The sequence below is a fragment of the Pongo abelii genome, chromosome 3, assembly GCF_028885655.2.
Source record: "Pongo abelii isolate AG06213 chromosome 3, NHGRI_mPonAbe1-v2.0_pri, whole genome shotgun sequence".
NCBI lineage: Eukaryota > Metazoa > Chordata > Mammalia > Primates > Hominidae > Pongo > Pongo abelii.
In genome coordinates, this window is record NC_071988.2 from 209832051 (window position 1) to 209857236 (window position 25186).

General features: G+C 40.2%; 1 long non-coding RNA gene across 1 annotated transcript; it reads right to left on the reverse strand.

Annotated features, from left to right (window-relative positions):
• Positions 1–1631: 1631 nt before the first annotated feature.
• LOC103890565 (uncharacterized) lies at positions 1632–23308 on the reverse strand. The gene is made up of 3 exons (XR_654882.4): positions 23215–23308; positions 21426–21537; positions 1632–1670 (listed from the first exon to the last, which is right to left on the reverse strand). It is a non-coding gene; the product is annotated as an uncharacterized LOC103890565 (long non-coding RNA).
• Between the last annotated feature and the right edge of the window lie 1878 nt (positions 23309–25186).

Here is a 25186-nt window from a genome sequence, read left to right on the forward strand (position 1 = left end):
ATTGGTAAAGTATATTTTCTACTTTACCAATTTATAAGCTGTTAAAGCCAAAAGCATTCTTCAAAATAGTCTGCTTTGTCACATCACATACACCTACCTATAATTTATAATTCTCTATGGCTATCATTTAACCTTCAAAAAGTGTCATTGATATTTTCTGGGCTACAAAGAAGTTGGCTACTCTTTCTGTTCAATGAAGGAAATAAGAAAAATAGGCAAATTAGGTGAGGTCCTGAAATAGACTGAGAGAAAAGAAATGCCCTGAATACAAAGTTTACGTCTGGTTCTGTTTGATTGAATTTTACAATGTCCAGAGAGGAGAAAAATGCAAAGCCCTATTAAAAAGCATGTTTAAATATGTTATGAATCTCCTGGGCTGGTTGTCTCATAATCTGGATTATTGAAGTATAGCACAGGAAAGGCCTAAGACCTTAATTAGAGTAAGTGATACGGCAGCTCGGGCATCAGCAACACAATCTGCTGATTGTGAGAAAAACAAAATTAGACAAAGGGCTGTGGTTTAGAGACATGCTTGAACAGTTAGGATTTTTCCCCTAGTTTTTTTCTAAAGTGAAAAGAAGCAGATAGCCAGTGCAATAAGCCAAAGGGAGGGTGGGTATAGGCCTGTTTGGTGGGCCCATATGTAAGCACAACCCAAGGCTCATATGCGCTGAACAAATCACAGCCATTGAGCCAGGAGGAAAACAAGAGTCTCCATAAATCCAATTCTGCCAGTCCAAGTCCAAAATTTATTGGACAATCAAAGAGAGAAATAATGCTGTGAAAAGTAATCTTCTCTTTATGTCTTCTATATCTCCATGGATTTCAATGATTTTGAATTGGTTCCTCGTAGAAATAATTGTGAAGATTGGCTGTCAGTCAAGAAATATTTTTTTGTGCATTTACTATGCATAAGTAAATGAGTTCTCTGTGTCTCCTTTTATCATTGTGGGGTCTCCAACCCTAAGATCTCAATCCTCTTCAAAATTTCCCACACTTATAAGTACAAATGTTTCAACTGAGCTCATGAGTAATTTATCTTAGTTCTTCTAATGGCCAAGGCAATTTCTGTGCAAGAAAACACAAAGCATGTCATGAGTTCAGTTGGTGTCTGAGAGTAGTGATGCGTCTGACACTCAAGCCAAGCATGGGGTCCCCCAGCACTATTAAACTACCAACTCAGGCCACGGTCCCCCTGATGACTGGTTTGTAAGCAAAGCGACAGTGCCCTGAATGCACTGGATTAAACTGTGTTGTGTCCTTTGGGGTCCTAATTACATTGAAGCCTCTTGGTATTCCATGTGACAGACAATAATATCTTAGACTCTCTCCACCACAAAGGTACTTTTGTGTGTAAATAAATCTCAATTTTGTCTGCTTTGTTTTATTGTTATTTGTTTTTTTCTGTAGAATCTCTCTGTAAGTTTCATGTACATGAAGTGAGGGGATATATCTGAGGGCTAGATGCTCAAAACTATCCTTTGTTTTGGATAATGATGGTGTGATTTTGAACCACATCTTTGTTTGCCTTAACCTCACTTCCCTTAGGATGCATTAGGTCACAGAAGATATCCGGATTTGCATGGAGACGTCTGTGCAGGACAGCCCTTGGGACCAGTGTGACTTCCAATCGTGATTCCTCAAGTGATTCCTCACACGTTCTGGTAGTGCTGCATGTGCAGGGGAAAACAAGGAGGCATGAGGCAAGAATCACACCCTCAGAAAATGTTCAGTTTACCAGAGAAGGTAGACACACAGCAAATAATGATGGCACAAACTGAAAGCGATGTCTGCTACACAAGTAGCCACGAGAAGAAAGGACACAAATACAAGCAAACACTGTCAGGCCCCCTAGTGTGAACATGACCATCAGTTTCAGGTGGGCACAAGGAATGAAGGCTTAGTCTGGTCTAAGATGTGGGTGTCTGAGCAGGTGGTTTTGAGGGACAGAACTTCCGTCCTGTTTCACCCTCTTCACTTCCTTTCTCCTCCTTACTGAGGGTCATAATCTTTGATTGTGCTCCATTTCACTAAAAGGTGCAGGTAACTTTTCCTTCAAAGTAAGTTCAAACCCTTCCTGAACCTTTCTCTTTCAACTCTTAAGCACATGTGCTGTGGAGTGACTTGTTATTTCCTGCCCTACAGATCTGTAAGAGAGCTAGGGCCTTTGCCCAATGTGTGAGAAGAGGTGCAACTTGCTTCCTCTCCTGCATTCGCCTGAGCAGGGTTGTCTTCCACACGGCTGAAGTGGCCAAGCTGCTCACATCCCTGCACCCAGGTCTTGGCCACTACCAAATGGAGAAGCCCAGTCGACAAATGCTGTGGCCGAGCATTGTCACCCCAGCTGCAAGACCTTCTCTCTATCCATGGGGAAGGAATAGGAAGCTTCATTTATGCCACCATATGAGCAATAAGAACTTTGGACTGGTTTTATAAGTGAATTTGGAATCTCACATCCCAAGAAAAAAGTATTCTGCAGTTTCCAAACCCTTTTAGGTTCACTTGCTTGTTAATTTTATTGTGAGAAGAATAAATAAAATCAGAAATACATAAATAAAAATATTTTGATGAGATTGTCATTCAAAATGGATTTGTTGGTGCAAAAAGAGTATTTTGAAAAAGAAAAAAAATCCACACAAAAATTATCACTAATCTCAAAAGACATAAATTTCTTGGTAGCCTGCAGAGATAGCTTTTACTTTATTTTAATATCAAAGCAGATGAACTCAAAGCAGATAAATTAACTTCCTTAAAATATCTAAAGCTGATTGTCTGTTCTCATAATTCAATAAATTTGGCAAAGAAAAATTGTTTCAGGTAACACATGCTTTATGAAAGTGTCTCAGTTTTGTATATTACCCCTTAGCCTCCAGTATTAGAGAAGAGCTTCAGATTTTTATAAATATTAATCCTGTCTTGGTTTATTACATGCTGATTCAGATATAAATTACTTTACTTTTAAAATTTAAAAAATGTCATGCTTATTGGCCTAAGAAAATAATGACTTTCCTATCAGAGACTACAACCAGACTTTAAGAACTCAATACCATAAAAATGTCCATTCTCCCCAAATTTATTTACAGATTCAGTGCAATTCCAATAAAAAGCCCAACAGAGTTTTTCTATGTAATTAGACCTTGACTTTTAATTTATATGGAAGAGTAAAGGGCCAAGCACAGTGGGGATTCATCATTGGATATATCAGACCTTATTGTAAACCAGAAGTAATTCAGATAGTGCAAGAGTTGTCTAGAAATAGACAAATAGGCCAAGGAAACAAAATAGAAACTCCAGAAATAAACTCACATATACGGAAATGTATGAAGTGCAAAAGCAGGGATCGAAGCTCTGTGGTGAAAGGAAGGGCTGTTTATGAATGGTACTTGCACATTAACTTATGGATACCAAATAATGGAAACTGGATTCCTACTTCACAGCCTATACAAGTATGGTCATGAACTCCCACATAATATTTTGATCAACAGTGGACTGCATATACAACGGTGGTCCCATAAGGTAATCAGGGAGCTGAAATATTCCTATGGCCTAGTGATGTAGCAGCTGTCATAACATAGTCACACAATGCATTACCTTTTCCATGTTTAGCTACGTTTGATACACAAATACATACAATCATGTTACAGATGCTGACAGTATTGAGTACAGTAACCTGCTGTACAGGTTTATAGCCTAGGAGCAATAGGCTATACCATATAGTGTAGGTATGTAGTAGGCTGTGCCATCTAGATTTGTGGAAGTACACTCTGTGATATTTGCACAATGATGAAGTTGCCTGATGAAGCACTTCTCAGAACGTATCCCCATTGTGTTTCTCAGAATGCATCCTCATCATCATTAAGTGATGCATAACTGCATAGCTTTAAGGTAGATTTAGGGCTTAAATATTTAAGGCAAAACTACAATCTTTCAAAAGACAATATCAGAAATATCTTAATTACCTCAGGGTAGGACTTTGCTTTAAAAAGATGTAAAAGAACTAACCATAAAAAGATGGATAATTCTACTACATTAAAATACAGAGCTTCTGATCATCAAAAGAAACTATTAAAAAGTGATTGGACAAGTCTGAAGTAGGAAGAATGTGTTTGAACAACACAGAAGCAGCAAAGGCTTGGTTTGAAGAGCATAAAAACACTTATAAATGAATTTTAAAATGATAAGTGATGTGATAATTGGCAAAAGCTATAAATAGAAATTTCTCAAAATAAGCAGCATAATTGATGCATGAGGTATGAAAAATACCCAATCTTACTAGTAATCAAAGAAATGCAAATTAAAACTACAATAAGACAGCATTTCCTATCCACCTCAGAGACATACGTTCTTAAATAGCAGAGCACAAATATATGATTTCACTTTTTGTGGTTTAGCTTTTCATTCTGAGAATGAGAATAAATCTTTTCGCCCATGTTTTCCATAGTCTGGTCTGTTACTCTACATTCTTTTACATTCTAATACCTTACGTTTTCCATTACATCCTTTCTTCTCACCCTTATATCAGTTTCTAATGGATTTAGCAGGAAACCAACATTCCTGTTCAATTTGTACAAACTTGTGAAAACATAAAAGGAATGGAAATGAAAATGGAAATTTCAGGCCACCAGATGTCTTTATGCATCTGCGTAAATAACAGTGCCATGAAATTGACCCCAGCCTACCTTTTAAGTAGGAAAACACTCTCCTTTAATCCAATGTGGATGATTATGGATGATTCATTTGCTACTAATTTGCCGAAAACTCAATTCAGAAAATACTACTAATATATATATTAAGCCTTAACAAATGACATTCAACAGAAATCTGTTTCCTTTGATTCTGTTCCTTTAAGGAAGTCTCCAGACAGTGTTTCCTAATCAGTATAAGGAGCTTTCTGGAATTTATGAAAGCGAAGGCTCCTTTCAGATCTAAAGTTTCAGCTCTGTATTTTCACTATTAAGAATTCTTTACACCTATAAAACCAGATTGAAGAGCTTTGCTAAGTCTCCATCCCTCTTCTCCATCCCCTCTGCATCTGTGTCTTCCAAAGCTCTTTATTACCCTCCCCATTTCTTTGCTCTGTTTCTGGCTGCCACTTTTCCTCAATCTTGCTCTCATTCTCCTTCACACCATACTGCTCTCTCACTCACTCCACAAGTTTAAAAAACTAACCCAACTTAGAAATGTCTACTAACTTCCTAAAACATCCTCCACAACATTAAAAAGCACTGCTAATATTTTTACAATACAATACACAAATATTTAATAAAATCAGGACAACACACATTCCCACTTTGTACCATCATGTTACCAAATGAGATTCACTTGTAATGAACAAATGATCAATCTTTGCTGTTATCAGAAACTAGCTTCCCCAAGCCTTCCAGCAATTTTTCAGAGTTCTGGAAGCAATAGCTCCGAACCTAGTCTGTCAGCAGGAGACTCGGCCTGGCTTACGCTCCACTTGGACTTCTGCTCGGGCTCCCGGGAAGCCATCTGGAGCAGCCTGGCATCCATCTGCCCTTCTGAAGTAGGTCGTGGACCCTGCCAAGATACTGACCCTGGATGCCAATGAAATCTCATGCCTGTCAGGACAAAGAATCTCTGGAGTCCACGTAAAGGTAGGGAGAATGCCTACTCTCCAAGATCTCCCACACTGCATCGTCTGGACAATGGCACGGTTCTACTTCTGTGGGCACCTCTGTTCTTGATGAAAAAGACCACTGCCATATTTTGGCCAGATTTGGGCAATACAAGGCTCACTCTCAACCCAAGGGGCATGCATGAAACAGATTTCTTCCCACGAGGGAGAGACCCTCCTATTATCCTCCTAAATTCCATCCCCACTTAGAACCATCCTCCCATGTATCCTCCTATAATCAATCTCCCATGTTATTTTTCTGATGAAGTCTATTCCCAGCTTAGAACTGAGAATTCTTCCTTTCTCCCAGTTCCCAGACTTGCCTAGTTAAAAACTGTCCAGTTTAAAACAACGACGTCCATGCATGCCAAAGACAGAAGCAGATCTTAGAAGAAGATGGCTTCCCAGCCCAACCTTTCTGAGGGCTCTTGCTAAATAATTTATTAGATTGACCCACCAGACCTGGAATTTGAACCTGATGCATGATCTTGGTGGAGATACTAACTGCTCATTTATCATCCCTAAAAGGGAGAAAAACCTGCATTTGCCATACTTCAAGATCTAGTCCACAGTTAGCTTCCCTTTGGACTGCTGCCTTTCACTTTTATTTATCTAGAATGCTGTGTATTTTCCTGACTACATATAACTACACCGTAAAACATTTGAAGACTGCATAAAAACATAAGAAAAAATAAATAAGTCATTTCAAAATCTCATCACACTAAGGCAACCACTGTCAAGATCTTGGTATCTGTTTCTGTTATGAAAATATGCAAACATAAATTAATTTTACATAAAAGGAATCATTTCTGTTTACATCTTTTAAATTTTTATTGTTGCCCTTTTCTTGCTTTCCCCACTCCACAAGTGTCCTTATTAATTTATTTATTCCTCATATCATTCATTGAAAGTTGTTTATTACGGGTGTATTTTCCTTTTTCTCTCTCTGGCTGCAGAATTGTGTTAAGAATGACACAACAATTACCCATGTACCCATGACCTTACTAAAAATCACCCATCACCGAAACAGCTGATATTCCTCCTAGTTCTTCCCCAACTGCCTCCTTCTGCACCCACATTAGCCAGCATCTTCCTTTGGTGTTTGTCATTCTCACGGATACCTTTACATGTGTGTCACATACGTCTTTGGCACTAAACAGTACGTAGCACTGCGTTATATGTTCCTAACCGCAGTACAAATGGTCACAGCTATATATATTTTCCTGGAATCTCTCTTTTCTCACTTAATGCGGATTAATATGAGTAAGTCTAGTTTCTTGAATTTGCTATTTTGCCACATTCTCTTGTGTGAATGTACATCAAGGTATTAGTCAATTCCTCTGTTAATGGACATTGCTGTTGTTTTCATCCTTTTGCTCTCCTGTGGTCTGTGGCTGTGAGTCTTTTTTCCAGATTAAGGCAGCATAGTAAGCAGTTTTGAAGGGGGACTCCAGTGCAGACTGCATTCATCTGATGTGTGGTGGCGCCATGTAGGAGCTCAGCAGCTTTGGCAAGTTAGTTAATCCACTGTGCCTCACTTCCCCATTTTAAAACTGAGATAAAAATAGTATGTACTTCATAGGACTATTGAGAAGAGTATTAGCTTGAGGCATATGCAATTGTAATTTTCATAGTCCAAAAACGGTCACATATTAGCATTTTTATATGGTGAAACCTAATAAATGAGATAATTGATATAGCATATTTAGAATGGAGGTGTACAGTCAGTACTTAGTATTAGCTGTAATGATAGCAGTGGTGATGACAATGATGGTGTCTCTTTGTATATATAAGTCTCAGGCTTTCTCTGGCCTAAACATCCAGGAATAGAATTGCTGGGTAACAGGATCTATCCAAATTCAACCTTTACCTCCAGAATGTTCTCCAGAGTTTTCTATCCAAGATATGTTTTATTTTTCCATATATTTGTGTCTTATTTAATATTTTTCCATAACGTTTTATAATATTGTTCATAAGAATTATTCATTTTCTTCTCTCTTTCCCCTCTCCTCCTCTCTCTTCTTCTGTTCTTTTTTATCTCTTTCTTCCTCCTCCTCCACCTCTCCTTCTTTTTCTTTTCTCCCAAATTCGAAGATGAACACTCTTCTGCTATCAGGGTAGAAAGGTCTGTGACTTCCTCATGTTTCTAGAAGATCACCATAGATCATGCAAAAGGTCAGATGCCATCTTTACTTTCACAGCTCTGGAAATCCATTTGCTAAGCTCTCAATTATCACCCACAGCTCTAGGACGCTATTTCTCAGACTTTTCTGTGGCTCACAGAATATCCTGTGGTTAACTGTCCCAGAAGCCTAGAGGATCCCTTGGCTTTACAGCACACAGCTCCTGACCCTGCAGCTCCACTGGAAATTGGACTGAGCCGTCATCTTCCCTGAGCCTCCCCGCTTCGCTTTTCATTGTCCTCCCTCCCTATTCAGCAGATCCAGAGATTCACTCTGCTGCGTAAATTCTTTTAGTCCCAAGATAAGGCACTGCCTATGAAGAGATGTTTACCTTCTAAAACTGGCCAATTACATCAAAATTTATTTGGTTCTATAAGCAATGATATGGCCCAGCAATTTATTAATAGGAAGGGAATGCTAAGTGAATATCACCAATCATTAATATAGATGTTGTGAATGGTTTCAGAACAACACACAGTAAACAATTTAATTCCAAATGGTATGTTAAAAGAGAACTAAGAAGAGGATTTCTTTCAGATAGCACAGAATAGAATATTTTTCCAAATTAATAGGTACAATATTCAGGAGAAACAAACCATTCAAAATAACTGAACCCTGCCTATAGTCTCCTTTCTGTATTGCTAATCCTCTTTCCTATTTCGTTTTTCTGTCTTCATTTCTTTCTCTCTCTACTTGGCTTTTTCCATCATCATGTAAATCTAATTTAGTTTTTGCCATCCTTAATAAAAACAAAATGATGCCTGCAACTGTTGTCTAATGTCTACTTTTCAAAATCAAAATTTTCTTTTTTTTTTTAATTGGCAAATCTTATTATTTTTCTTTTTTTTAATTATTATTATACTTTAAGTTTTAGGGTACATGTGCACAATGTGCAGGTTAGTTACATATGTATACATGTGCCATGTCGGTGTGCTGCAACCATTAACTTGCCATTTAGCATTAGGTATATCTCCTAATGCTATCCCTCCCCATTCCCTCCACCCTACAACAGTCCACAGAGTGTGATGTTCCCCTTCCTGTGTCCAAGTGTTCTCATTGTTCAATTCCCATCTATGAGTGAGAACATGCGGTGTTTGGTTTTTTGTCCTTGTGATAGTTTACTGAGAATGATGACTTCCAATTTCATCTATGTCCCTACAAAGGACATGAACTCATCATTTTTTATGGCTGCATAGTATTCCATGGTGTATATGTGCCACATTTTCTAAATCCAGTCTATCATTGTTGGACATTTGGGTTGGTTCCAAGTCTTTGCTGTTGTGAATAGTGCCGCAATAAACATACGTGTGCATGTGTCTTTATAGCAGCATGATTTATAGTCCTTTGGGTATATACCCAGTAATGGGATGGCTGGGTCAAATGGTATTTCTAGTTCTAGATCCCTGAGGAATCGCCACACTGACTTCCACAATGGTTGAACTACTTTACAGTCCCACCAACAGTGTAAAAGTGTTCCTATTTCTCCACATCCTCTCCAGCACCTGTTGTTTCCTGACTTTTTAATGAAGGACCTCCTCAAGGAGAACTACAAACCACTGCTCAATGAAATAAAAGAGGATACAAACAAATGGAAGAACATTCCATGCTCATGGGTAGGAAGAATCAATATCGTGAAAATGGCCATACTTCCCAAGGTAATTTATAGATTCAATGCCATCCCCATCAAGTTACCAATGACTTTCTTCACAGAATTGGAAAAAACTACTTTAAAGTTCATATGGAACCAAAAAAGAGCCCGCATCGCCAAGTCAATCCTAAGCCAAAAGAACAAAGCTGGAGGCATCATGCTACCTGACTTCAAACTACACTACAAGGCTACAGTAACCAAAACAGCATGGTACTGGTACCAAAACAGAGATATAGATCAATGGAACAGAACAGAGCCCTCAGAAATAATGCCGCATATCTACAACTATCTGATCTTTGACAAACCTGACAAAAACAAGCAATGGGGAAAGGATTCCCTATTTAATAAACGGTGCTGGGAAAACTAGCTAGCCATATGTAGAAAGCTGAAACTGAATCCTTTCCTTACACCTTATACAAAAATTAATTCAAGATGGATTAAAGACTTAAACATTAGACCTAAAACCATAAAAACCCTAGAAGAAAACCTAGGCATTACCATTCAGGACATAGGCATGGGCAAGGACTTCATGTCTAAAACACCAAAAGCAATGGCAACAAAAGCCAAAATTGACAAATGGGATCTAATTAAACTAAAGAGCTTCTGCACAGCAAAGGAACCTACCATCAGAGTGAACAGGCAACCTACAAAATGGGAGAAAATTTTCACAACCTACTCATCTGACAAAGGGCTAATATCCAGAATCTACAATGAACTCCAAAAAATTTACAAGAAAAAAACAAACAACCCCATCAAAAAGTGGGCAAAGGATATGAACAGACACTTCTCAAAAGAAGACATTTATGCAGCCAAAAGACACATGAAAAAATGCTCATCATCCCTGGCCATCAGAGAAATGCAAATCAAAACCAAAATTTTCAAAAGCACTATTTATGCTTTTTGTCTCTTCCTCTTCCCGTTTTCTCCCAGCCCATTTCAATAAGGCTGACTACCGCCACCCACTCCGCCCCAGAGGCCTCTGCCCCCAGCCGCGCACCCTCTCTCCCTCACCAGGCCTTGGTGTCCTCACGTTCCTGCACCTCTCAGAAGCGCTTCCTCCACACTCCACAGGGGACTTCCCCGCCCGGAAGCGCTTCCTCCAGGCTCCGCAGCGGCCCTCCCCGCCCGGAAGCGCTTCCTCCAGGCTCCGCAGCAGCCCTCCCCGCCCGGAAGCGCTTCCTCCAGGCTCCGCAGCGGCCCTCCCCGCCCGGAAGCGCTTCCTCCAGGCTCCGCAGCGGCCCTCCCCGCCCGGAAGCGCTTCCTCCAGGCTCCGCAGCGGCCCTCCCCGCTCGGAGGCGCTTCCTCCAGGAACCACAGCGGCCTTCCCCGCTCAGAAAAGCTTCCTCCAGGCTCCGCAGCGGCCCTCCCCGCCCGGAAACGCTTCCTCCAGGAGCCACAGCGGCCCTCCCCACCCGGAAGCGCTTCCTCCAGGCTCCACAGCGGCCCTCCCCGCCCGGAAGCGCTTCCTCCAGGAACCACAGCGGCCTTCCCTGTGAGAGGTGACAGCGTGCTGGCAGTCTTCACAGCCCTCGCTCGCTCTCGGCGCCTCCTCTGCCTGGGCTCCCACTTTGGCGGCACTTGAGGAGCCCTTCAGCCCACCGCTGCACTGTGGGAGCCCCTTTCTGGGCTGGCCAAGGCCAGAGCCAGCTCCCTTACCTTGCAGGGAGGTGTGGAGAGAGAGGCGGGAGCGGGAACTGGGGCTGCGCGCGGCGCTTGCGGGCCAGCTGGAGTTCCGGGCGGGAGTGGGCTTGGCGGGCCCCGCACTTGGCGGAGCTGCCAGCCGGCCCTGCGGGCCCCCGGTAATGAGGGGCTTAGCACCTGGGCCAGCAGCTGCAGAGGGTGTACTGGGTCCCCCAGCAGTGCCAGCCCACCGGCGCTGCCCTTGATTGCTCCCCCCGGCCTTAGCTGCCTTCCCACCGGGCAGTGCTCGCGACCTGCAGCCTGCCATGCCTGAGCCTCCCACCCCCTCCGTGGGCTCCTGTGCGGCGGGAGCCTCCCCAGTGAGCGCCTCCCCAATGAGTGCCGCACCCTGCTCCATGGCGCCCAGTCCCATTGACCACCCAAGGGCTGAGGAGTGTGGGCGCACCGCCCGGGACTGGCAGGCAGCTCCACCTGCAGCCCTGGTGTGGGATCCACTGGGTGAAGCCAGCTGGGCTCTTGAGTCTGGTGGGGACGTGGAGAACCTTTATGTCTAGCTCAGGGATTGTAAATACACCAATCGGTACTCTGTATCTAGCTCAAGGTTTGTAAACACACCAATCAGCACTCTGTGTCTAGCTCAGGGTTTGTGAATGCACCGATCGACACTGTATCTAGCTACTCTGGTGGGGCCTTGGAGAGAACCTTTGGCACTCTGTATCTAGCTAATCTGGTGGGGAGGTGGAGAACCTTTGTGTCTAACTCAGGGATTGTAAACGCACCAATCAGCACCCTGTCAAAACAGACCACTGGGCTCTATCAATCAGCAGGATATGGTGGGGCCAGATAAGAGAATAAAAGCAGGCTGCCAGCCAGCAGTGGCAACCTGCTGGGGTCCCCTTCCACACTGTGGAAGCTTTGTTGTTTTGCTCTTTGCAATAAATCTTGCTACTGACCACTCTTTGGGTCTACACTGCTTTTATGAGCTGTAACACTCACTTAGAAGGTCTGCAGCTTCACTCCTGAGCCAGCAAGACCACGAGCCCACTGGGAGGAACCAACAACTCCAGAGGCACCGCCTTAAGAGCTGTAACACTCACCGCGAAGGTCTGCAGCTTCACTCCTGAGACAGTGAGACCACGAACCCACCAGAAGAAAGAAACTCTGAACACATCTGAACATCAGAAGGAACAAACTCCAGACGCGCCACCTTAAGAGCTGTAACACTCACCGCGAGGGTCCGCGGCTTCATTCTTGAAGTCAGTGAGACCAAGAACCCACCAATTCCGGACACACCTGCTCAGAAGTTCATGCTCCCAGCGGCCTTCCCCGCTCAGAAGCGCTTACTCCACACTCCACAGGGGCCTTCCCTGCTCAGAAGCGCTTCCTCCACGCTCCACAGCGGCCTTCCCCTCTCAGAAGCGCTTCCGCCACGCTCCACAGGGGCCTTCCCTGCTCAGAAGCGCTTCCTCCACGCTCCACAGCAGCCTTACCTGCTCAGAAGTTCATGCTCCCAGCGGCCTTCCCCGTCCAGAAGCGCTTCCTCCAGGCTCCACAGCAGCCTTTCCCGCTCAAAAGCGCTTCCTCCACGCTCCGAAGCGCTTCCTCCGGGCTCCACAGCGGCCTTCCCTGCTCCGAAGCGCTTCCTCCACGCTCCGAAGCGCTTCCTCTGGGCTCCACAGCGGCCTTCCCCGCTCAGAAGCGCTTCCTCCAGGCTCCACAGCGGCCTTCCCCGCTCAAAAGCGCTTCCTCCACGCTCCGAAGCGCTTCCTCTGGGCTCCACAGCGGCCTTCCCCGCTCAGAAGCGCTTCCTCCAGGCTCCACAGCGGCCTTCCCCGCTCAGAAGCGCTTCCTCCAGGCTCCACAGCGGCCTTCCCCACTCAGAAGCGCTTCCTCCGGGCTCCACAGCGGCCTTCCCCGCTCAGAAGCGCTTCTTCCACGCTCCACAGCGGCCTTCCCCGCTCGCTCCTTTGAGCTCCTCCTCGGTCGCTCTTGCCAGCCTCTGTCTCCCTTCGTAGCGTCCTATTTCAGCACACTCATTTTCGTTCCAGGCAGGTGCGCTTTCCGTTCCCAGAGCGCGCTGGAACCTCTTTCCTGCCGGCCTCAGCCTTTTCTTGGAATGCCCTTTCCAGCCTTTTCACGTGGAAGCACCACTCAGCTTCAAAGCCACCTCCTTGGGAGGCCTTCTCTGACCACCCAGCCTCGTTAGCTCCACGTGTACATTCTCAGTGCAGCTAGTAACCGCCCATTTATGTATACATACACATGTAGTTCACATATAAATAATTCGTCCACTATAATTTTGATGAAATATATATTTATGTAAGAAAGTGGTTAATCTTTTTGTCCATCATTAAAGTCCAAGCTCCACAAAATCAGAAACTATAACTTTTTTATCCACTGCCACATCTCCAGAATTAGCAGATTGTTGGTATAGTGTTAATTGAATAATTGGATAAAATTTCCAACATACAAGCCGTACAGAAAAGAACATGTGTGGTGGAAACTAAAATACATTTTGCCTATTTACAGAAAGAGATCAGTCGGAAGCTTTCCTTGGAATAAGAGCATCCTTAGCTATGAAGGCGAATGGATCTTGAGGCTGCAAGGTATTCAACAAATATTGGTATGATGGGGTCATATTGTTGACTTTTAAAAATATTGCAATATACTGACATATCGAAACAGCAACGTTCAACTGAAGTGGGCTATGTTTTCTGGTGAGTACGCCTTCAGGAAGAAGAAAAGATGAGATGCCTTCCCATTCGAATGATTTATGCTCTGAATCACAAAAGTTTATAAGATCAAAGTGAAAAGTCAATGTAGATTTTGTAGAATATTTAATGAAACGTTTTGCGTGTTAGGGCTTTAGGTAGTGCACGATCTTTCATGGCGGGAAAGCCCCACTCCGCCACCATGGGAATCTGTGAAGACGCCAAGCCTCAGTTCTAGATCCAGAAGCTTTCCCAGGGAGCAGGCTGCCATGCCATTCCACATTCCACATGGCATTTCCACCGGGGATGAGGAGAAGCCACTGAGATAACTATTTTGAGAAACATTCAGCTCTGGGAAAGTACTATGTAACCTGATAGGTTCACTTTTGACATTTCATTTTATATATTTCTAAGAAATTTTTTAAAATTCCTGCATGCACCCATTAGACAAGGATCATAATCCTCATTGATGTTGTTTAATGGCTAATAACAGATGCATATTGGCTCTAGTAAATGGCTTGTAAGGTATTAACATTAATTCTAGGTATAATATAATACAATCATAAAACAAGTAGGAAATGACAGAAAGATGAGAACAGTGAAAGAAGCATACAATCTTCAAGGAAAAGTTATACATATGGATTTAAACCACAGGTATACAGACATTTTTATTCATTTTTGTATCCCTATACCACTAATATAAATGTCAGAGGCACCACATTCTAAATTATTATTACTGCTGTTTTTGTCTCCTTTTGGCCTGAAGAATTTGAAAGCCACTATTTTTTACTCTGCTTCAAAGCACGGGCCTCATGGTGGGTATGCTGTTTTAATTGAGGTGAGATGGTTCCTGTAATAAGTCATGGTTCTTATACACTGTGCACTGTGGGTTAGACTCACAGTTTATAAGGCTTAGACAAGTGCAGAGGAGCCAAATTCTACAGTTTCCCAGCAGCAGAACACGTCTAAAAATACTCAGAATATCAGATAGTTCTCTCCCTTCCTCTACTCTTTTAAAAAAATCTTTCTTCCTCCCTTCCTCTCATCTTTCATTCCTGCCTTTCTCCCTCCCTTCCTTCTTTCCTTCCTTCCTTCCTTTTTCTATCATATCATATCTATCATCTATCTATCTACCTATCCATCTAATCTATCATCTATCCGTCACCTTTCTTCCTCTGTCTCTTCTGCCGCTATCTTCCTAAAATAGTTTCTATTTTTATTACTCCGCACCAGCACTATCTCATAGAACTTTCTATGAGGTCAGTGGCATTTCATACCTGCACTATCCCTACAGTTGGCAGTAGCCACATTTGAGCTATTGAGACATTTGAAGCTGTTTGTCACTTTAAATGCGGCTAGTGCAACTGAGAAAATGAATTTTAACTACTTAATTTTAATTAATCTAAATTTAAATAGCCAATATGGCTAGCGGCTAGGATACACTTAAGAAGAAAATGCTGCCCTGACCTTTGGGATATCACATTCCAGGGCACTTGTAATGACAACATTCTGCACAGTATATTTTGAGGTTTATTGAATCGGCGGGTATAGCATTCCTCATCACATATGAGCTTAACAAACCAACAATACAGCAGAACGTCAAGCTATATAAAACAAATTTATATAAGCAAAAATTGATTAAGAGACTCAAGACAGCAAGACAATTCATTGTCAACAAACATGTTAAACAATTCCACAAAATAAATAGGTTTTTGATCAAGTAATTTGTCTTCCCAATATTTTATATTCTCCTACAAATCATTTTGTTGTCAGAGCTGCAACTTGTGTTCTAGGCTGGGTCCCTCTTTGACATATCTCGCTGTGTGATATTAGACAACTCGAATTGTTCTCTAAGAGCCATAATCTTTCCACCTGTAAAACAAAGACTAGGGCCAGTGATCTATAAGCACGCTTACTGCTGCCAGATTCTGGAAATAAAGCTCTTAGAGAATTTTTTTCCCACAACATCTTTAACACATAGTTAGGTTGTCTTTTAAATATTAATCTAGAGATGTGGAAAAAATACTTATACCACCTCTATGTGTTAGTCTTTGCAGTAGTATTTTGTTGGGGGGTGTGTGTGTGTGTGTGATGGAGTCTTGCTCTGTCACCCAGGCTTGAGTGCAGTGGTGCGATCTCGGCTCACTGCAACCTCTGCCTCCCGGGTTCAAGCGATTCTCCTGCCTCAGCCTCCCAAATAGCTGGTATTACAGGCACATGCTACCACGCCCAGCTAATTTTTTGTATTTTTAGTAGAGACAGGGTTTCACTGTATTAGCCAGGATGGTCTCGATCTCCTGACCTTGTGATCCGCCCGCCTCGGCCTCCCAAAGTGCTGGGATTACAGGTGTCAGCCACTGTGCCAGGCCTGCAGTAGTTTTAATATAGCTGCTAGATACAATCTTAGATTGTTGAAACACACACACACAGACACAGAGGGAAAGAGAGGGAGTGCTAAACTGAAGCTATAATTTTTTTTTATTTCATTCTACTCTTCTTTTTTCTTTTTTTTCTTGGAAGGGAGTCTTCAAGTAAAACTATGCATGTTGATAGAGCATAGTCTTTTTCTCATCACATAGCTAAAATGCCCTTAAGAAGTATGGGATTGCTCTGCCCTCACTGGTTTATGGAAGCTCAGTTTACAGCTCCATCTAAAAAGATGGCCTTTCGAGAATATGCTGTCATGGGTGTTTTCTAGGGAAGAGTATCTTTTAAGAATGTGTGTGCACGTGTGTGTATGTGTGTGTATGTGTGTGTTAGACTAGATCTATCTTGCCCCCTTCAAAAATGTTTCATAAATATTTAGGAGGGGAGGTCTTGTGTGTTGGCTGGACTACAGTTGTTTAGAAAACTCTGCCATATGTTTGCTTAATAACGCAAGCCTGTGGCTTTTAGAGTTTGGGTATCCCACGGATTGTTTTTTAAAATAATTTTAATTTCAAATGATTATAGTATTTAATTTCCCTTTCATCAGCCATTAAATACCTCAAGGAGTTATTATTTATTTTCTACCTACTTTCAGTAAGGATTCGGGGTGGGTTTTGAACACATTCAGTAATTGCAATAGTCACTCTTGTAGATGAAGAGTCTCATTCGATTGTTCCTGCATGGAAAAGATGTTCAGTCAATTCTCTATTATCTGCACTAATAGATGGGTGCAATTGAGTGGATAATTTAAGTTATCGAGAGCACCACAATCCAGTTTGTATTTTACTTTAGAATATGTAGGTATGATAGGTGTTTCGCCATTCAATCTAAATGGCAAAAGCAAACATCTGAAAAGCCCTTCAGAGGCACAGAAGGAAGCCCGCTGTCTCCTCTCAGGATCCTACCCCCTGTCCAGGATTCACTGCTGAAAATGGAATGCATCACCGATGACAAAACGAGAACCTAGTGTGGAATTTTCTTACCTGAGTTTCTGGCTCAGACCCTTCCTGGGAGAGATGCAATTAGGTGTTCAAGTTTAGATCACTCCTCTTCCAGTTACCACAGGAAGAGACAGGTTTAATTTCTTATGGCAGGTGAGAATGCTGGTAAGATTCCACCCATGCACCACTTTGCAAGGCAGTTGAAGAATCCCTATGCCGTAGTTAGTTTCCACTTGTTAAATACTTCTGTCACTGTTTCACAATGCAGAAGCTTTGTTTGCTGTCTTAGCCAACTGTAATAGGGTAACCACTGCAGTAGAAATTTCACAAACTGTACCCGGTCTCATTGCTAGTGCATTAAACCAATTCATACATAACAAAATATGACAGGATAAAATGAAATAAAATAAAAAGTCTCCTTCTGAAAATCAGTATTGTACTTATCCTTCCACAAAACGCATATCAGATGGGCATGACCGAGGAACTACTGGATTCTTCAATCAGTATCTACTAGTAGTTACTATATGTTCATTATGAAATTGAGAGTAATGCACAGGAGAGAGACATATTTCATGTTCACTAAAAGCACAGGTATAAATAAGTGATAATACACAAGAAGACCTACTTTACAATGTACATTCAATATATTACATTTCTCTTCATTGAGATCCAGACTGAAATGGGGAGGAGGCTGACGTCTAAGTCATTTATAGAATTTTGAGTGTTTCCCAAAGTCCTTAGGTCTAATCAGAGAGACTCTGCTATAATACAGTCCATGGGAAATGATACTGTTTTCATTTTGAACTGGAAAACTTATTCTATATGAACAGAGAGGATGAGTAACAGACTAATTAATGACATCTGAAAAGAGTAACACATGGTTTATAATCAGCTGATGTACTATTGAGCATTTTAGTTTTGACCTTGGCAAGATTTGGTTCTAAGACTATCTGTGAAAATTTTGATTTCAATTCTGTATAACTACTAGACTGCACACAAATCTGATTCAGAAGAAAGTTAATCATTAAAATGTTAGATTCCTTCTAAGTAGTATTGTTTAAAGCATTTAAATTTAGTTTCTGGGGTTTTCTCATTACCAAATATAATGGAAAGATTTTATATAGCAAAGACTTTTCCCAGTGTTCTGTAAATGTAGTAAAGATGTTTAAATTATAAAAATGCAGCTAGAATAAATCCATATTCATTGTAAATATCTCATTGTATGATAGTTATATTTGTGTCTTCTTTGCCAAATGTGTGTATATTTTTATTCTGACTCATTATTGGCCTCTCATCAGTATTTGTTAATTAAACAAAATTATTACTACATATGGTAGAATGCAAGCTGAACAGGAACTCAAAGAGTGCAGCAAACAATGAAGTTTTGAAGGGGGAGGTGAAGACTCTGTGACAACGAGCTGCGCATTGAAAGGCAAATAGGGAATGACAAGGAGAAATTATAAAATTTAGTTTTAAAAACTTTTTCTTTTTACTTCCAGGAAACTGTTTAAATACATTTCTACAGGACTATAGACTCAAAAGACTATTTAACCGGATACATAATTTTCAGTAAATTAATAGGCATTTGAATCCCAAAAAGAAAAAACACAGTAATAGCATTTTGATGAATGGAGATGAGTTGAGTAAAGGAGAACATATTTTTTGACATATCCTCAGAGGAAGAGTAGAGAAATACACTAACTTCCAACTGAATAGGAACAAATTCCTGTTCAGAATATTATGAGGCCAATTCCTGCCTACCAGTCAATCCCCTCAAAATTCAGAAGAGAAGGAAGAAATAAATTTATATTTATATATCACTTCTCTATATATATTATATATATATACATATTTCATTCAATTGAACAATATTAATTTTAGGTTATTTTATACCCATTTCAAGACCCAGACAAGTGAAACAACATGCCCAACATGACACAGTAAATAGTGGATCTGAAATTCAAGCCCAGAAATTTAAATGCAAAGTCAAGCCCTTTCTGCTACAATATTCAGTGTTAGAAGAAACGATAGAGTGTCATAATTATTAAAAATAATTATGCTTTCTGTAAAACTAATTAATGTTATTCTTATCTTTAATAAGTAGCTTCAAAGTAAGATAAATCAATTGTGGAATTAATTAGATAAAATTCAGAAAAAAACAGATTGAGATAATGTGTGGATATTAATTTTAAATGTCATAATTTCAATTATATTTAAATTTCTTTTTATTAATATATTTATTAAATATGTATTAATGTACCCTATGTGCCACACACTGTGTTGAGAACGGAGTATTCAATTGTGAATGACACTGTTCTTGCCCTTGAGAAATTCATCATGTAGCCCTTTTGCATTTTCAGATTTTGCCTAATGGGAAATTTGTTGCTATGGGGATCAGCACATGACAAATATTAGCAGATTTATGAGTGTAGTGTGATTCTGAAGTAAGAGGATATCTCCACAAGCCTCACAGGAATATTTATCTCATTGTTTTATAATCACACAGGTGCCTAATGATTTATTTTAATTTGTTTCTGTGAATAGGCTCTGTCATAAACCCTTCCCTATGTGCACCTCATTTTTCTTTTTTTTTTTTTGGAGTTGGAGTCTCACTGTTGTTGGCCGGGGCTGGAGTGCAATGGTGCGATCTTGGCTCATTGCAACCTCCGCCTCCCGGGTTCCAGCAATTCTCCTGCCTCAGCCTCCCGTGTAGCTGCGATTTTAGGCATGTGCCGCCACACCCGGCTAATTTTTGTACTTTTTAGTAGAGACAGGGTTTCACCATGTTGGCTAGGCTAGTCTCAAACTCCTGGCCTCAGGTGATCCACCTGCCTTGGCCTCCCAAAGTGCTGGAATTACAGGTGTGAGCCACTGCGCCCGGCCTCACCTCACTTTTTTCCCATTTTTTTAATGACTCAGGCTCCACACTTCACTCACTTTTTGGGCTCCTGCTTGGTTTTGTGAAACGATTTTCAGTCTGTGTCCTGAGGTCAATTCTACTCTCCCTTTCAAACATGATGCATTCTTTTGCAAACCCTCATCAGCATTTAGAACTCCTTACAAGTAGGCACAAAGTTCTATGACTGGCAATAAATATAAGATCAACTATGATTGGGTGCATACACATGGACAGAAAAGGGCATTCTATCATAAGCATATTTTAATTAAGAAATATTTTAACTTGATTGAAAAAGTACTGTTCTTTTTATTATCTGTGAGCCTATGATGCATTATTAGATTTTATACTAATGTTTGTTATTATTATTAAAATAAATTCCTATCTGTAGTGGCTGATCTTTTTATTTTAATTGCAAAATATAGAAACTGAAGAAAGCGAGAACAACGAGGGAACCCACTATCCCATATTGCACAAGAACAACACCTTTCTGGAAGAGATCTTTTTTGGCTAGGGAATGTCTTTTTTTTTTTTTTTGAGACAGAATCTCGCTCTGTCGCCCAGGCTAGAGTGCAATGGTGCAATCAAAGCTCACTACAACAAACCGCCTCCTGGGTTTAAGCGATTTTCCTGCCTCAGCCTCCTGAGTAGCTGTGATTACAGGCGCACGCCACCATGCCTGGTTAATTTTTGTATTTTTAGTAGAGACGGGGTTTCACCATGTTGGTCAGGCTGGTCTAGAACTTGGCTAGGGAAGGTCTTATTACATTTACAAACATTCCTCTGAAGCTGAATCCAAAAGAGCACTGCAGACGAAGAGATGCCCGTGCAGTTCATGTATTTCAACTCATCAAGGCAATTCTGTTGGTTCTCTGGGCCACCTGTTTCTAGAGCCTTCTTCCATTTTGACCATCTGCTCTAACATGCATACAATGTAGTGCTTAGGGACCAAGCAGTGAGAAACTGTTTGTTTAACACAAATCCATCCATATGATTGGAAAAGTACTCTGTGCATATTTCAGCTTTTTTTCCAACTATAATAAAGAGCTCTTTGTTATCATCACACAAATGTCTAATGCCATACATAAAGTATAGCTTAAAATTTTGCAAATACATTCCACCATTTAATATTTTCCCATGAATCTTTAATAATGAGATAAAGTTATAAAATATAGACACATAAAAAGCAAACATTTTCTTTTAGTTCCTCAGGTATTTCAACCTTTCTTATGCATTTATACAATGCTCTCTTTCTCTGGCCTGTTACACAAAATCCACACGTGCAAACACATAGACACACAGCATGCTCCAGCCTCAGCCCTGGTTTCTTTCCAGCTTACCGTTTACTTCGGCAGGCATTAGCTGCCTCTACAGCAGAAGACCTTCACGTTTTTTTCACTCGTGTTGTATTTTATTGGAGCTATCAAATTGCAGACCATTTTCTACCTATCCCTGATTCCAACAAGAAAAGAAAAAATCTGAATTATGTGAATAATGGAGATAGCTTTGATAAATAATAAAATTACCTTCAATGGAATATAATAACTTAAACTTTTTTACCAAATATCACAAATTATGTATTCGCAATAGAGATGTACGGATAAACTATTATGACATTAATAAGTGATCAGTTCCCAGAACTTGGACTCTCATGGACCCCAGTGAACCCACAGACCACTGCATTAGGAAAGTCACTACTAGTAGTTGTTTCCTGTGAATTTCTCAGTTTTTCCCTTTGTCTTTGACCAAAACTTTCAGTTCCATTCTTCTATCAAAACTTTTCATGAAATATTTCTAACAAAAATACACAAATTAAATTTTATATTCCAATAATACACTCAAATTTTAGACATTGAGAAACTAATAAGAAGTGATTGCAGGGGGGGTTGGGAAAATAGAATCAATTTGTAAATGAATACATTTTATTTCATGAATAGCCGTACTACCTCTAATGTAGACAGCAATAGCTATAAAATGATTACTTTTATTTTCTATTTAACAGAGGCTCTTACATTCTCATTTCCTAATATTAATCTCCTCCATTATATAAATTTATTTTCACTGGTCCTTAAGTCCCGTATTCTTTTAAGATAAATGATACCTTTAGTAATCTATCTGGTTCCTTCTTAGGTATTCGATATTTTAGACTGAAACATTGCTGAATATATGAGATGGGAGTTCCGTGAATCAACTATTGAATTTTTTGACATAAAAATATGAAAAACGAGGTAAATAATTAAAATTTAGTAACAGACATGTGAGATCTCTTTGAAAGAACTGAGATTACAGTATCTAGTGAGAAAATGGTTGATCTTGAACTTGAATAGACAATGAGCTATGATTTGAAATTATAGTTTTTTTTCTTCAAAATAATGGGAAAAAGGAAATGGGAATTATCTGTTAAGAAATGTTTTCAGATAGAAAGTGAATAGAAGCTGTCATTCCACATGAGTGCATTGTTCAGGAATCTGTTGCATATAATGATAAATAAAACTCAAACTGTCTTAAATAATGAAGACATATCACTGGCTTGGAAGATGTCTGCAAAGCCTTGATCAAGTGGCGCAATATTACTGAAGACAGATTTCTTCCATCTCTGTCTTCTACAGTATTTTGCTTCAATCCAAAGCCGGCTTTAGCTTTTATCTAAAGCTCTGTTTCTGGTCATAAGATGGAGGCCAGTTGTTAGCAGGAGAGCCATGCTTCTAATCACACTCAGTAGGAAGAAAGGTTGTTTCTTCCAGTACGCTTCTTGGAAAAACAATCCAACTTCTATTGGAGAAGTCCACAGAAAATGTCGCTACAATTTGCATTGGCCAAAACTGTTTTACGTTTCCAGCGGTGGAGGCGAGGGTTGGGGCAGCGGTCAGTTTCCGTGAAGTACAGGTGTTTCATGGACAAGGGGTATCATGCAACTGGGGCTTAATTAACAGGATGCAAGAGGAAGGGATCTTGGGGAATCCCATTTGGCAAATATCTACCAGTGAGAGGCTATTTGATGAGATTCATCCTGGGTTTTGCTGCCAGCCCTGTAAACTCATTTGGGGAAAATTCCATTACTGAGATTACTCAGTACAAGTTGCCTACCTTAAGTTGAGAAAGAATGGTAAATGTATCCATAATACTTACAGTCAAAGGGTCCAATATCTTTAAAACTAAGTTCATTATCTTCTTGTTTCTTTCTTTTTCTCCTCATTCAACCCTTGCCCTCAGACACCTATGCGTAATTGGAGCAGAAACAAAAAGCAGAGGAATAACATGGCATGACATTTCTGAATCCACACAATTCTTTCGGTATTGTTTTAATACTTTTCATGTATATATATATATATATATGAAAAGAATAAAAATATATAGAAATATATTTTATATATTTTTATTCTTTTCAGAGGTGATATGTAAAGGAATTTGAGAAGCATATAAAAACTAGGTTGGTTGATTGTAGCAAAATGGCTTTGAGCATTTGTTTATTTTACATTTACTATATAGGGTATGTGTTTTATGATTGTCTTATGATGCAGTGACAAACAATGCTGAATAGAAGTCTTCAAAGGGAGCTTAATTGCTTTCACCTTTCCATGATTCTATTTGCAAACCCCTTCCTCATTGTACTAAAAAACATTTATGTTTTCTGGTAACTGTCTCAAACCCTTCCCATTTTCAAAGAATCTCTATGGGGTTAAAAGAACTAGGTATTCCTTCTTCTTGGCATCAAGGGAATCAGCAGAACTGACATAAACTAGGCTCTGCCAGTGCAGGTTTCTACTTCAGACTTTTGAATATTAACATGGGGATTTAAATATAAGATAGCTAATATGCATATACTTCTGATTATGTTGCAGACTATGTTCTAAATGGTCTCATTTAATTCTTACCACAACTTTACGTAATACAGACTTCTATTTTCCACATTTTTAAGATGCAGAAACTGAAGTCCAAAGATGAAAGACCAGTTAATACAGTATTAGTAGTGGCAATAAGCTTTGAAAATCTCCTGAGAAAAAAGGAAGCATGACCCAAGATCCAGGAAGTGCATTTCCACCTCCAACCATGCTGGAGTAACTCTCTACAAGCAACTCTAAAACTAAACTCTAAAACCATATATGGAGAAATGGTTTTCTGGCACTGAACAATAGGATCACATGCTTTATGCGATCTCTGAGAGAACAGGGCTCCAGGAGATGAGATGCATGGCCGCCCCACTCTCAGCCTCGAATGATTTCCTGACCAAAACACAAGGAGTTGAAGTCCAGGCGGAGAACTACGGTCTCATTGGGATGAGAAGTGGAGATCAGAATCTGAGGCTGCTGAAGGGGCTGCTATCTGCAGGGCAACGGACTGAAGAGATTCAATACTGACATGATGTCTGTTCTCCAAAAATCTATACACTCAATGCAATTCGAATCAAAATTCCAACTGACTTTTTAAAAATTGGCAAACTGATTCTAAATGTTGTATGAAATCAAATGACCTAGAAAATTCAGCAATTCTGAAAAAAAAAGAAGTAACTAAAAAGTTGGAAGATTTAACCTACTTGACTTCAAAATTTATTATAGGGCTACAGTAAACAAAATACCTAATGTTGCATGGATCAATTAAATACACCAGAGTCCAAAGTGTGCCCACACATATGGGCAATTGATTTTTTTATAAAAGCACCAAAGTAATTTAATAAGGGGGAAATGGTCTATTTTCAACAAATAGTGATAGAATAGTTAGACATCTGTATGCATACGAACAAAAATGAACCCTGAATAGGGTAGCATGCTCCCTCACACTAACACAGTAATTAATCTTCACACTAACACAGTAATTAATTTCAAATAGATCATAGAATTCAGTGTAAATGCCAAAACAAGAATGCTTTAAAAAGGAAACACAGAGGAAAAACATTTTTGACCTTGATATAGGTAAAAATTTCTTAGAGAATACTTAAAAAGCATGAAACACTTTTAAAATGATGAAATAGACTTTAAATTAATTCTGCTCTTAAAAATACTATGAAGAAAATGAAAAATCTAGCTGGACTGGAAAATATCTGCAAATATGTATCTGACAAAGTGCTGATGTCCAGAATATAAAGAGAATTTTTACAACTCAA